This window comes from Stegastes partitus, unplaced genomic scaffold (genome assembly GCF_000690725.1).
Source record: "Stegastes partitus isolate 25-593 unplaced genomic scaffold, Stegastes_partitus-1.0.2 Scaffold440, whole genome shotgun sequence".
NCBI lineage: Eukaryota > Metazoa > Chordata > Actinopteri > Pomacentridae > Stegastes > Stegastes partitus.
The window spans coordinates 428245-443950 of NW_007578171.1; the positions used below are offsets into that span (position 1 = coordinate 428245).

The 15706-nt window shown below is 40.5% G+C and overlaps 1 long non-coding RNA gene across 2 annotated transcripts in view; it reads right to left on the reverse strand.

Moving 5' to 3' along the window:
* Positions 1–2324: 2324 nt before the first annotated feature.
* LOC103360441 (uncharacterized) overlaps positions 2325–15706 on the reverse strand; it is a 104081-nt gene continuing 90699 nt past the window's right edge. For both annotated transcript variants that reach the window (XR_520354.1, XR_520353.1), the window contains one exon: positions 2325–3316. This is a non-coding gene — a long non-coding RNA (uncharacterized LOC103360441). The remainder of the gene's footprint in view (positions 3317–15706) is intronic.

Genomic DNA, 15706 nt, shown 5'->3' on the forward strand with positions numbered 1-15706 from the left:
TCTTCTTACCTTCATTTGCTTGGCTACAATGTGCTTTCTTATATAAACAAACGTTCTTTTCTGAGTGTTTTCTTCCCTGACAAATTGTATATGGCTGGCCCAAGCATTTAAAGCTGTTAATTAGCCATGCCAGCAGAGGTGCTCAAGGGACAGAATAGCTGGTCAGTTAGCCACCACTTTGCTCCAGACTTGCAGTTGAAACTAGAAGTTTACACACACTTTATTAAAAGAAATGTAACACATTAAACCAAACCAAACACATCAAACCAGACGAAACTTAGCATGACCAAAATCAGTTAGAAATACAAAAATAATGACAAAAAAACAGAAAAATGACAGAAAAATATATAACTTACATAAAAGTCAAATACTCACATAAAAGAAAAATACTGACACACAAAAAGATGACGAAAACCCCAAACGATGAGGGAAAGCCCAGAGAAAGATACAATGACAACAGAAGAGTTAAAGAGGATCAATGACAACACACAACTCAAACACGATGCATCCTAAGACAAAAACACAAAAAACCGAAACAAATAAGGAAAAAAAGCAAAAACAAAAGAAAGCACCCAAACAAGCAGGAAGAAACCTGGGGAACAACACAAAGATCCCTCAACCTTCCATACAAATCCCAGAAAACAAAAAGAGACAAGTACAAACACTAAAACAATGACAAACAAGTATAAACACCAGGAAAAAGACCAGCCATCATACCCAGAAAGAAAGAGACGGGGTCTGAAACCCACACATCAACCCCAGAACAAAAAAAAAAGACCATCAAAACAAGAACAAAAACCAAAGAACAGAGGAACATGATCCACAAGCAAACCAGACAGCGACAGAAACCACAGGAAAACAAACCCAGAAACGAAAAAGACAGGAAGCAAAAACAAACAGAAAAAAGACAGAACACAAAAAGCAAAAAAACAAAGACACAAAAAACTTAACAAATACACACACGGACAAAGACCTGAAGAAACGAAAACACAAACGGTGGGCCAAAAAAACCAAAATTAAAATGGGAAGAAAAAACGACAACCGTGAAAGCCGGAGAAAAAAAGCCCAACCGTGAAAGACGGAGAACACAACACCAACTGGGAAGGATGGGGGGCGCAAGAACAGACTGAGGAACTGCACAAAAGAAAGAGCAACAGAAGCAAAGAACAAAATAGAGAAAGAAAGAACAAAAAGCGCAAAAAATCAACCAACAACTCAAAACATCAGAAAAAAAAGGAAAGCCAAAGAGAAAATGACCCTAAAAATACACAAAAACCAGAAACAAACCCCCAAAAGAACAACAAAGTCAATGCAGGACAACAAACACAACGAAGCCCAGAGCCCAACACAAAACAAAAATCGCAAGCAGAAAGAAAAAGCGGGGGGAACAAAGACAGCAAAAAACCTGAACCAAGTCAAACAAGTCCGGCAAAAAGAAAGGGCCAAAAATCAACAAAACAATGGGAAAAACCTGGGGAAAGAAAACCAAAAAAGTTGAACCAAAGCAAAAAAGTTAAAAGCAAATCCGACAAAAAACAAAGAAAAGGAAGGAAAACTCCGAATTTGAAAAAAAGAAAAAAAAATGTATCTTAAAAATTACCTCTCTTATTATTCTGGCATTTAGCAAATAGATATAATTTTGGTAATTCTAACTGACATAAAACAGGAAAAGTTAAGTCTGATCTAATGTCAACAGTGAGAAAAAAAAAAAAAACAAAGAATGGAAGGAACGACGGGAAAATTGGGGCAGACATCTGTGGTTCTCTATTGTGACTTTAGGTTCTTTCACTCTTGTGTCACCTTGACGTTTTGGGTTTTTAGTGAATCCATGATTATGAAATAGTGCTCATGCTCTCTTAAACCAATTAGCAAAGTCTTTTCCAGGTAACCAAATTAACTATTAAGTGCAAATACAGTTAATTAGATACTGCAAAATTGTTTGATTACAAAAAGTGCTCTCTGTGGACTGTGAAGTCAATAAAAGGAAACCACATAATTGCAGACAACTTACTATATGGTAAGTACAGTGCAACTCAGGTGGGTTCTGTAATTACAGGTCAGACTGGACATGTGAAGATAAAGAAGCAAAACACAAGTATATTGTAAAAAAGAGGCTTAAGGGATCATTTACACACCTCAGACCAAACGCAGACCTGGTAGCCAGAAGTAAGACGCATTTCATCTGAAGCCACCAGCAGCATTATCACAGCATATTGCAGAAAGCTGCTCCTCTCTAAGCTATTTAAAGAGCTTTAACACGCAGGTCTAGAAGAGAAAGTAACTCTCTCCTCTTGATGCTGCAGAGCAAGACACACTCGATACACTTCACAATTCCCACACTGCTTTTATTGTGTCACATGACAAGTGTAGTTCCATGTTTTCACGAGTCTGTTGAGCAACCATTAGAATCCTTTATTCAACATTATATTACCTAGATTTTTCACAGAACAATACAATATTCATTAATAATCTATGTTGTGATGATAAAAGTGGAACTCTTCACATATATTGTCAGGAGAGCACTCCAGTCGGGGTATATTTCTCCATAGAGTTTTGCATATTGTATGAGTACATGCCCTTAATGTCGTTTTTGTTCCCCTGTGACGAAATTGTGATCACTATACACAATGCACATACATGAATATGTTATCGTAGCAGACTTGTACTTGCACCAGATACATTGTTCCAGCCACGTTTTCTCAAATGCACATACAGTTGATGAAAGCTACATGTATGTACTGTGGAACAAAATGTGGACGACAAACAACCGACTGTTTTTTACTGCTACAAAAGAAAGCTTTTTTACTATCCAGTAGAATACACCCTGGTGTTCCTGTATCATACAATTAGAGTAAACATGTCGGCATTACAGAAGCATTCACAAACATATTATTGTCCAAAAAGAACATTAAAAGTTTTTACTAAGAGCGGTCATCATTATTTTTGTTTTACTACACAACACATAAAACATAATATCCGTGCATATTTATTGTTCTTTACAGTCCAATGTGAAATGTCACAACCGTGAGCCTGATTGATGTGAATGCACAACCTCGGCTTCTAATTTAGACTCTAGACAGACTCGCCAGCTGCTGCCAATATACCCAAAGTCAAATACTTGGAATGAGAAACAATTAGAAGTCACCTTATGTGTGAGAAATATGCATAATTTAACTGATGCAGATATTCAAAAACACCTACATGTTTCGTCTTTGTCCTTCTTTCTTCTTATTTTGTCTCCAACAAGCTGTTCTTCATCTGTGTTCTTCCATTTGCAGGCAGGATGCTTTGTAGCTCTGCTCCATACAGACATATACTGCAGAAAGAGCACACAAATTGCAGACTTGAATGCTAACATTATGTATTTCATTTTTGTTCAGTGGCATTTTGATCAAATGACAAAACCAGCAGGAACATGTTTGTTTTTCCTTTTACTGGAATATTTTTTATTTTTTTACTCCTGATGTGAGGGTGCCTGTGATGCAATGATGTGGTCAGCGCTTGTGTGACAGATGCAGATCACCACAGATGTGTTGTATGGTTCTAGTAGAGCTACACTTGTTCGCAATATAGCACAGGTATACAACATAAAATGTGTCCATATGTAGCTGCCGTATTTTTTTGGAGATTTTGCTCTGAAGGAATCGAGCCTGCCTTTACGCCAGCATTAAGCACAGGCTGCAACTGCACAACACAAGCTCTTGCTAAATTCCCCTGCTTGTGCCTCCCTTACATGCACTTATCTGTTACCACTAACTGACCATAAAAACCAACTCCTAACTGCCATCCTTAGCACCCTGTTCTGCTGCTGGCAGAATAAAAGCATTAATTACAGGGCCAACTTTGCTTATGGAACATCGGCATCTTCTGGTATCTTGTTTCAGGCTCCCTGGTGTTGTTTTCACTGCAGAAATGTATAGTAGCTACATTGGGTCACAGCACAAAATCTGTTTTTTTTCACAATAAAGGCTCTAAAATTGTGAGATGCCTACATATATTTGGCCTTTTCTGTCCTATTGGCATGCCTCCACATCACGTGACTCACAAGTTTCTTTGCCTTTGCACATAAAAACAGCAACAAACTCCTTGTTAGCAGGCTGGTGGGGTGACAGCAGGATTATCAAGCCAGGAGGCCGGAGCTTGACTCTTGCATGGGAACATTGATTTAGCACATTATATTTACTTGTTTTCAATCGCTGTTTGCTTGCTGCTAAACTACTTGGTTAAGTTCAGGAACCAAAACTACTTGGTTAGCTTTAGGTCATTGATTTGGGTTCAGATATACCCCTACAAATGCTAAAGACGCAACTCCAGAATAGTTCCCTATATAGGCTTCTCATAATTTAATAGCTTTTACTGCCAAATTAATGTTTTTTTCCCCCTGTGGACAAATGTAGCTATGACATATTTTGGATTGGGCCGTCACTGGATGAATAATGATTGGCATACATTTTCTTACACTGCATTTGTGCTACACAAAAAGGTCGTGGCCTATTTTCTATAGACAGGAAATCTAAAAGAAAAAAAAAGAAGGATGTTGGGAATTCTGAGACACTCATGGTGGGATCATTACTCAGCATACTGGAAAGTGTAAGGTATACCCTGAAACAACTCTGAATGTCGATGTGAAATGAAAAGAGCCTCATAAATCACCACTCTTTAATACTATGTCATTAAAAAAAAAGGACTGACATATAAATCACTAGTTGTCTGCATTATTCCCAGGGGGTATGTGTGCTGTGCACTGTCAGACTGTCTTTCTCCCAACATGTCAGTCTGGCAGACTTCATATCTGGATCACTGTTATTATGACAATCACAACATTTAACAGGTATTTCGGGCACTTTTATACAATATCTGATTGGAAATCAATGGCTTGCCGGAAATCTATATATGCTCGAGTATATTTTTAAACTTTCGAATGTACAAGTAACTGACAACAATCGTTAACATGTTTGTGTCCCACGCAAAGTCTAATGTAAAGTGTAATTAATGCAAATATTAAGTAGCTTTGATGTAGTTACAGGCTTGCCTTACATCAGCTACTTACATGGAACTGATAATGGAGGAATTACAGTCCTCAAATGTATTCATACCCTTCCATTAAAGAAAAGGCAAAATTCACAATCATCAGTCAAATAACTAGAAACTGAAAAAAGTAATAATAAATAAAAATTTGTTAAATAATAATTTAGTGAAATAAGACATTGCTTTTGAATTGTGGTTGGAAAGAATAATTAAAAAAAAAAAAAAAACTGTCCCGGACAAATTAGAGCACTTTGATGAGCAGTGGACAAAAATCAGAATACCTGTCAACAGGTGCAGAAGACTGACTGAGTTACAGAAACCACTGGATGGCAGTGATTAAACAAAATATTAGTTTACAGGTAGCATATTGCTTGTTTGCTTGTGTGTTTTTTTATTGTTTGTTTGTTTTTTTAAAAAATATTTCTGTTGAACCACAATTCAAAAGCAATGTCATGATTTTCATTACATTTTCATTTATTATTACTTTAGTCAATTCCAATTTATTTCAGTGACAGCTGTTTTTTTCCTTCTATAATGGGAGGGTATGAATACATCTGAGGACAAGTGTACCTGCCATGTGCTCCAGCAGCATGGTAACTACTGCAGCTTCAGCTGAAAAGAGGAAGAGAAGAAAACAGGATATAAGGCTGAAGTCGTCAAACTTAAATAGTGACAGATATAATGGATTTATGCTTAGAACAGCAATTAGACAGAATTACCCCGCAGACAGAATCTCTCATATGTCAGACAGTCAGACAGTCCAACTATATCAGGGTGTGTCATCCAACAGTCATGACTCACCATGACATATCTGAACACTCACACACGCGACTACAAAGAGCATTTGTCTAATGCGCTAGAACTGATCATAAAGTCTTTATGTGTTGTTTTTTTTTTGCTCATTATCATATGCCATCATCCGCTTCTTCTGAGCTATTGATGTGACACAATAACAAAGTGAAGGAAATGTTATTGTTCAGCACAACTACAGTCCCTGTGCAGTCACCACCGGGACGGTCACGCGAGACGAACAACAGCCTTCGGTTTATACTGAAAACACATGGTTTCTTACTCACATGAGTCTAAACAAGCAAAAAAAACAAAAGCAGTCAACACAAGTCAACTCGTACAAAGGAGGAGATAACGAGGGCCGTGAAGAAGAAGACACATTCTGACAAGAGTGAGGAGAGAAAAAAAAACAAATTAAATCACATCCCCATCCTGCCTTTTTCTCCTCTCTCTCTCTCTCTCTCTCTCTCTCTCTCTCTCTTCTCTCTTTTCCATTTTTCACTCTGTTGTTCTGGTTTTTCATTCTCATTTTTTGCTGCCTCACTTTCTCTCCACCACCCCCTCCATTCTTTCTGTCAGTCGCTGCCTCTCTCTCCGTGAGCAGACAGGCAGAGACAGGGAGACTGTTGTTGTGCTTGCAGTCTGACACTATCAGCTCATAAATCCCTGTCAACAGCTTGTATGTCTCCTCTCCCTCTCTCTCTCTCTCTCTCTCTCTCTCGCTCTCTCGCTCTCTTCCTCCCTCCCGACTCTGGTGAAGGAGTGGAGGAACCCGGTGACCTGCCAGCCGAGGTTTGACTGGCAAAACCACACAGACACAGACATAAACACACACATTCAGGGAAAAAAAGGAACACACGGGGGGCCGACAAGCATGGTTGTAGATAGGTTGTGGATAGGTTGCAGGTCTGTTGCCTGCTCATGTGTTGGGTTTGTCGACACATGAGCCCTACAGACAGACAGACAGACAGACAGACAGACAGACAGACAGACAGACAGACAGACAGACAGACAGATAGATAGATAGATAGATAGATAGATAGATAGATAGATAGATAGATAGATAGACAGACAGACAGACAGATAGATAGATAGATAGATAGATAGATAGATAGATAGATAGATAGATAGATAATCTTCCTATGACTTCTCCACCTCTCTCCTCCTTCCTCTCTCTACCTCCCTGTCTTTCTTTCCCTCAGGCGATGTTTGCCGGCAGACAGTCGTCACTGACAAGGGCTTCCTGTGGTTAGGGGTAAACACCTGGGTAATGAGGCCACGCTGCACAACAGCCCGAAAAAAAAAAAAAAAAAAAAACTCACAGCCCTCACTCACTCACTTTGAGCGAGGATATACACTGCAGACTCACAATCAGGTCATGCGGGCACACATAGGGGCTCACACACGGTTACACAAGCTAAGACACGCATGCACTTAAACACAGCCGCACGTGCATACGCTTGGCTCCGACTGCTAAACAAGCATTGAGCCAAAGCAGCCGTGTCAGCCAGAAAAACTCTACACCCACATTTGACTGTACTGTTAAAGGCGCGCTGCATTTGATGTGAGTGGGGGAACGAACTGAAGTCGAGCTTCTTTTCCATTCCTTCGCCGTCACTAATAGTTTATTCTCCAAACTTAGAAACAAGTCTCGCTCCAAGTGCTGTCGAGGAGAAACTCAGCTTGAACAATTTGCAGTATGTCAAAAACCCCCCGACTGACAGCAGTGCAAGGTTGTGCTGTGGTGAAATGTGAGAGCTGCTGCAATGAAATGCAAAGCTGCCTGCCTGACTGCACTGTCACAAATAGGACTTCCCACTACGGGGTAACTTAATGACCCAAACATGAACTTGTGCCCGTTGTCCCGAATGCTGCTGCTGCTGTTGTTGTTTATACTCTCCAAGTTCTTGGAACTAGATTTCAGCACCTTTCAGGAGATGTGTCCGACTCAAGTTGCTGATAGCAGTGAGTTGTGGGAGGGGAGTGGTGGACGCTCACACAGCTGCTAGCCCGTAATTTGTCAATCAGCTGTCGCTCGCAGTTTGACAAGCGAATGTGTTGTCACATCTCAACTATTAGCAACTGTCTGTGTAAAACATATCATAAAACAGAAGAGGGGACTACAGGGGGGAGCAGTCGTATCCCCGCGAGCTCAACAAGTGTTTGATGAATTGCTTGTATTGTCTCACTGACAGATTTCATGCTACTTAACAGATCATTAAATTCTCATTAGTGGAAAAGCAGCTTAATGCTCTTTGAGTATTTTATGATCCATTAAAAGGAGGATCCGCTGGCCGGCCTCCTAGCCTTATGCACATATCACCTATGACTTGATAAATGGAATGTGTGAGAGTGGCAAGACAGGAAGCTTCATTTTGATGTATAACGATAATCCTAATGGCCCTGTCATGTCCTGACTGACTAATCTATAGATAAGAGAAGTTGCACCGAACAGTGCAGACGCGTTCCCTGATTCTCCAGACTTCTTCACACCTGGGGAAACTTTGCATTGTGCAAAAAGAACAGCTATTGATTTGTTGGAAAGTGTTTGTTTTCACCTTTTGAAAGGGCTAACACTTTGGTATTTGCGTTGTGTTAAAATAAATACATCCTCGATCTATCTGCATACTGGAAGCGCAAAGATTAAAGTGACCATGTGGGTGGATTTGGCAGCATTTTCTTCTTCTTTTTTCCCTCTTATTCAACCCTGTCTCACAAAACATATGGTCCTTTATGATAAACTATATTCTTATTTAGGTTCTGAGAAACGCATATTTTCTCCACAAAAAGTATCACCATGCTGTATATGCATCTATTTTCAAACAGCATGTGAAGGTTGAAGGCAGACACACGACTCCAAGCCCTGTTATGTTTTAACTCACCGGTAACATTCATTTTAAGTCACTGTTTGGTTTGGGCAACAAACCTGCCTGGCTAGAATTAGGAAAATATCAAGGTCTTGGGGTTAAAAAAAGACCCGTTTGCAAGCTTTGCCTCCATTTTCTGGGTTACCACGGCGACAAGGCTGAACATGAGTGACAATAAAGCACTTAAATAAACGGAGAAGCGATACTGACTTGAAAAGAGTTTCTCAAACGTCACAAGCTCGCGTAATCCAGGGTTTCCCCTCAGAATGTAATTGAGAATTCAGTTTAGTTGTATGGGAATGTTTTTTCTAGGAGACTTTGTGGAGAACATTTTAAGATGTGCTTATTCTCAAAGCTTTGAGGCAAAATAGGCAATTTCCTTATCATCTGCAACCAATAGTTCATTTCATGCCACTCTTGTGTCTTGCGATGTGCTTTTATCCAAATTGATTTTGTCACAACAGAATTACATCTTTCTGCTCCGCCGCCTCAAAGTCTTGTGTATATATCAAAGCCTGGAGAACAGCCTGTGTCAAAAGCACTAGAGAGCAAATGATTCACTCAAGAATCATGTTAGTGTGTTACCTCTGGACAGCACGACGCAGACTGCATCTTATGTGTCAGAGGAACAACAGCGGAGAAGCCTGTGGTGAGTCATCAGTCCTGTCAGACCAGCACAGTCTGTGAGCAGTTTTAGTTTTTTGCAGAGGTTTAAAATGTCCAAAGCGGTGAACGAAAAACAGCACATGTGCTTCTGAATGCACGTATGTGGCACTATCTGGCCATGTGTCTGTATCCGTGTGTGCGTGGCCCACACATGTCTTTGTGCGCAAAGGAAATGGCTGACAGTGGAAAAATGTGACCAATTCGAATTTTAATTGCCAATGAAAAAAAGGCCTCAGTATTTATGGGTTCTGGGTTCCTTATCACAATTAAAAAGTGTTTTAACATGACTGCAACCCTTTGAAGTTAGATTAGCAGTAATATTGGAGAGATCAGCCCCAGCTTTGAACAATAGAAACTAAATAGGGAAAAAGAAATTATTTAACAGAGCCAAAGGTAACGCTTCCTTTTCCTTGTCTCTCTCTCTTTTTTTTTTTCCTCTTGTATTTAGCTTCATGCTATTTTTTGATAGATTTTCTTGTGCGTAACCGCTCTTTTATTCTTTCTTTCTTTTCAACATGAAATTGCTTCACATGTACTTGAAAAAAAAAAAATGCTTAGAGTCCAACCTCAGGACTTGATTGAGGGTACCAAAGAAGAAAAGAAGAAAAACTAATTTGACAGCACAATTTGAATTTGAGATCCCTTTTTCTTTTTAGGGATTTGAAGCCTGGAATGACAAAAGAAAAAAAAAAATTGTAAGCATGCACAGCTGCTAAGTAACTCACTAAGAGTCCACATCTTGACTGTAAGAATCTGAAAATGGAGTAACTTTGCGTCGTAGCCATCTGCAACACACATTCACACACGAGTGCACACGAACAACAGGAAACTTGTGAGTTAAAATTCCCATCATTACAAGAAAAAAATGCCAAAAAGCCATTCAGTTAGACCTTACATAAGGACATATAAACCCATGGGAAGGCACAGGCCTGGAACTGAGAACAGTGTAATTAGAGAGAAAAAGACGAGACGGAAAGAGCGAGAGAGCTTAACCCCAGGCACATAACCAGGAAGGGAGAGAGAGAGAGAGAGGGGGAAGGAGAGGTGACAAGGTTGAGAAAAATCCTCCAATGTTAACCTGAAGGAAAGAAAAAGAGCGAGGAACAAGGAGGGCAAAACAGCAAGCAGCTGCTGAGGATTTACATGCAGTAAATTATTTATGGAGCACAGAAACAGAGAGAGACAGACAATAAGGGAAGAGAGAGATGTGCACAGACAGACTTGTATTGTATAGTGTTAGAGACAACAAAGAGAGAATGTAACTGTTACCCTGACAGTCCTGTCTAGACCAGGTGATCTTTCCCAGAGTCTCACTCTGCCACACCTCAGGGAAACAGTAACCGCGTTTGCATGCAGGCGTTTATCTCCGGTTACATGCACGGCTTCAGATTTCTGCTTTCGGGTTATGAGTGAGAACTAAACATGTACTACCGGGTGATTTCTGAGTCTTTGAACTGATAGTATGTAAGACTTGGGTTGAGAAAACTCGACTTCTGTGACTGACTCTAACTCCATTTTCAGGCCAATCACATGACCGTTTACCCAGACCAGGTGAGCTAATAATAAGAGCATAGAAGTCCACCATAGGAGTAGAAGGTAGCTGTGAAATGGGATGAAAAGAACACTTTCTAATGAGAGAATGGAGTTTGAATCCTGGATAAACTTCCAGATGAATGCTGACTTTCAGCTTGGCTATGTTTGTGCAATTAAAGCACATGCTTGTGTAAAACGAGGCTTTAGAACAGAGAGGACGGCTTCATTTTCAGCTTCTGGTGGGATTTCGTTGTTGTAGTTGCTTGTTAGTATTTGTGTTATCTTTTTGCTTTTCCAGATTTCTAGCTACTGCAGCTTTACCATCTTGTTTGCTTACTACCCTGCCTCACATTGCGATCCTGCAACGGTAAAAGGTCGTCTGTACCTTTGCAACACTTGTTATTTACTTATTCAAGCACGTTATATGCGGTTGTGTTCCCGAATGTATGTGCAGTTCGGCGGTAAAGTGGGGGAAGAGAGTGACAACACTGACCTTAAAAACCTGAGTTTTTGTGTTGCGTCACACGCTGCTGTTCGGAAATGTTTTTCAACTCCGATAACACCACAGTGAGAATATCTGCTGCGTGAATAAATGCTACCCGAGCTCTCAATTTTGATTATTGCCACATATCCTGGTTCGTTTCACTTTGCGAAACCTCAAAGAACTGAGTGGAAAAAAAGAACACTAATAAGGTTTTTATAAACTGTAGCTTTATATGCTGATTACTAATAGCCCTACAGGCAATATTCTCGATATAAAAACGTGGGCTGAACTAATACAGTGTGCACATCCAACACATTAACAGCGACATACATATAATTGAAGTTTAAAGTGATGTATTTGAGTGTTTGAGATTTATTTTTAGTTTAGTTTGATTAAATGCATAGCAAGAAGATCCATATAACTTTCTGCGGGATTCATTTCGCTGTCTTATTGTAATATATTATTTACTGTTCTGCTTAAGTTGATGAAAAATTAAAGCAAACAAAAAAGTAAGTTTGCATAATAAAAAACGAAAGACACATAAAGCTTCACAAAATGCCATCCCACTGAATAAAATGAGTTCTTCTTTTGTTTTTTTTCCCCTCTCTCATTATTTAGCGTCAGATTACCTCTGAAATTATCTCACCACTTTTTCTAGCTCTTTTTTTTCCCCCCGTCAGCCTCCAGTTATAAACTATGATACGCAGTGTATATCAGAAAATACCACACGAAAATAACGACATCACTGCACTCATTGCACTCAGTCATACGCTGTGACGCCCAGGAGCTTTTTGAGAAGATGCTGATCCACAAATTCCCATGGGTTTGGTGGAGTGGACCGGAGCCAGTGGAAATTGCAAACAAACACTGGGGCTGCTGTGTCTGATGTGAGCACAAACAACCTCAAAGCCCTCTTTCACACATCACATCTGTGTGCGCGATTGTGCATGCGTTTTGGGTGTACATGAAGAAAAGTGAGAAAAAGTGGGGGAAGATGAAAAAAAAAAAAAAGAAAGTGTGCGTTTGATTACAAGGATTGGAAGGCGTTTCAGAGGGATTACGGCATTAAATTTATGACAGCTTTCAGAGTGTCGCTGACAGTAAAACAAAGATCCCGGCTCCTGTCAAAAGTTCACATCAGGTCTGACTGTGGCAACAGAGAGTGGGAAGGAGGAAGAGGAAGTGTGTGTGAGAGAGGATGGAGGGTAAAAGAGGCGGTGAGATGAGAGGTCAAGACAGAAACAGGGTGATACTGAGGGGAAAAAAAGCCAGAGTGTAAGAAACAAACACAAAACAGTCTCAAAATGGGGAGCTAGAGAAACCTCTCATGACAGGCCAAAGGCGACAAAGACCAAAACCAAAAATTCAAAGAGCAACAGAGAGAAAGAGTTAGCAGCTCTGTCTCTCCACCCCATGGTTTTAGTGGCCAAGTCCACACCACATTATGGGTCCCTGGGTTTTTTATAATGGCTGGGTGTGTTCTGATCCCGCGCTAAAGTCATCGGCAGTCAAATTCCATTCCTAATTAGTGGTGGGAACGAGAATGAGAAAGGCGAATCACTTGAGGAACAATTAAACATGACTGAGGGGAAAACAATATTTTCAAACAATATTTCACATCATGGGGTTTGATGATGCCACATATGGCACATAATGTGTCGTCGTTGCGCTGCAGAGCTCGGCGCATGACTGAAAATGTGTCACGTTTCAGTTCTAATTGTGTTGTTGTTGTAATGGTGATTAATCTTGAATTCTACGAAGTGATGTCTTGAGAAAAGTGAACTAATACAAATTTTTAACATTAACATATGTCACGCATGTTCATAAATTCCTGTCCTATGATATTTAGCACTGACTCTGGTAAATTGTATTGCTTTTTCTAGCTCACAGAGCTGAACACTGTGGTATGTGTGGGACCGCTGATGATGTTTATCAGAATTGCTGGAGAATTTTCAACTAACAGATGTATGTAGAGTGAGCTTTGAAGACTCAAGTCTAAAAATAAATTGTATGAAAAGCAGGAACGGGCTTAAGCAAAATGGAGAACGTGATTTAAGCGAGATAGTTCTTTGGTCACACTTTTGGCCAAGTTTTCACCGTGAATGACATACATACAGCACTTTACTGATAAGAGAAGATGATGAGAATCGTAGGAATGACAAATTTAAAGGTGTCGCAGAAACCACACACTGGTGAGGTGAATAACACTAATTATCTCTTTCCAATGGCACCTGGCAAAGGGTGAGATTTATCATTCAGGAAGTGAACAGTCAGTTCTTGAAGTTGATGTGCTGGAAGCGGGAAAAGTGGACAATGATCTGAGGGACTTTGACAAGAGCCAAGTTGTGGTGGCCAGATGACTGGGTCAGACCATCTTAGGGATTCAATCAGGTGTGCAGTCGTTGGTACCAAACGTGAGTGGTCCAAGAAAGTGGTGAACAAGTGACAGAAGAGCTACTGTAGCTGTAAATTGAAGGGCTGCAAGGTGGGGCACCGTTGCCTCGTAGCAAGAAGTTCACCGGTTCGCGTCCCGGTGAGGACACCCGGCATCTTTCTGCATGGAGTTTGCATGTTCTCCCCGTGCAGCGTGGGTTCTCTCCAGGTTCTCTGGCTTCCTCCCACAGTCCAAAAACATGTTGAGGTTAATTGGTGATTGTAAATTGTCTGTAGGTGTGAATGTGAGTGTGCTTGGTTGTCTGTCTCTAAGTGTAGCCCTGTGATAGACTGTCCAAGGTGTCCCCTGCCTTCGCCCTAAGTCAGCTGGGATAGGCTCCAGCCCCCCGCGACCGTAGTAAGGATTAAGCGATGTATAGATAATGGATGGATGGATCCTAAAGCTGGCTATAATAGAAAGGAGTCAGAACACAGCTTGCTGCATATTGGGCTGCTTAGCTTAAGTGCCCATGCTGACCCCTGTTGTCTGTCCAAAGCACCTACAATGGGCACATGAGCATCAGAAGTGGACGATCGACCAGTGGAAGAAGGTGGTCTCATGAATCATGCACAAGCTGCACTACAGAAAGAAGGCAGGCCGACAGAGGCAGCGTGATGCTCTGGGAAGTGTTCAGCTGGAAAACCTTGGGTCTTGCAATTCATGTGAATGTCACTCTAACACGTACCTAAACAACATTGCAGATCACGTACACACAGTCATGGCAACAGTAGTCCATGAATGCAGTGGCCTCTTTCCACAGGAAAATGCACCTGCTACACAGCAAAAAAAAAAGAAAAAAAGAATTGCTCAGGAATGATTTGAGAAAAGCATTTCAACTGCACTTTCAGAGGCCCTGTGGAGTCGACGCCTTGGCCAGTCAGATGTGTTCTGGCAGCACGAATCGGATCAACACAATATCAGGCAGGTGGTTTTAATGCTGTGGCAAATCAGTGCAGAGCGTTTTAATGACATGCAGGTGACGAAAACATCGCTGATCTCTGATGGTATCGCTAAAGAAACACTTTTAATGAGCAACTCTTGCCAATAAATGCACCAGTATGAATAAAAACTGCTTTTACACTCAGATACTGTTCTACATGTGTTCTGAGATACATTTTATTCTGTCTCAAGGAAAGCCAAAATCCAGACATAAAGCATACATTTGGTTACACTTCACAGTTTGGCCATTTTCAACATTCTATTGAGTAAGATTACTTTCAGGGAAACCCTTCTGACAGAGTGTCTGTGTTGCATCTGTGGTACTTTCTCTGCGGAGAGGCTTCTTCTGCTTTAAGACACAACACAGACTCGCATTCTTTGCAAGTTTTTTTGCCTTTATGAGCCACTTTCTGTCCCTGAATCTTCATCATGTTGTCTGCACAAGTTGCAATTTTAACTGTTGTGGGCTACACCAACTATGCCAAAAGCTCACAGTAAAGCTGCACATGTGAACGATTGAGAATGAAAATGCAAGTCACACATGTAGCGTTTTTTTTTTTTTTTTTTTTGGATGAGCACAAAATGGATTTTTTATCGTAAAATATTTTTAGAACTCTTAAATCTCGTAGCATGTGTTTCTCGGTACATGTGTGCAAGAGTTCATTGCCAATAGCAGAAAGCTGCACATACTGTAAATCTCACTGGACGCATATCATAACATTTGAGTTTGTGAAGCCATTAGTTCAAAGACGGCCTCTCAAGATGTGACACAGCGATCCGGCAATCTGGAGTATCATATACAGACGGCACCAGTGAGCTAATGTTTGTCTTTATGTAACCTAATCTGAGCTGCAAGTATGCAGCTTTTAAATGATTGTGAGGCGACGGAGCCAGGTTTTGATTATGGATTGCAGTTGGTCTTAAACTAAAAGTCACCCCACTGCTTCAAAAAAATCCTCAAAAATA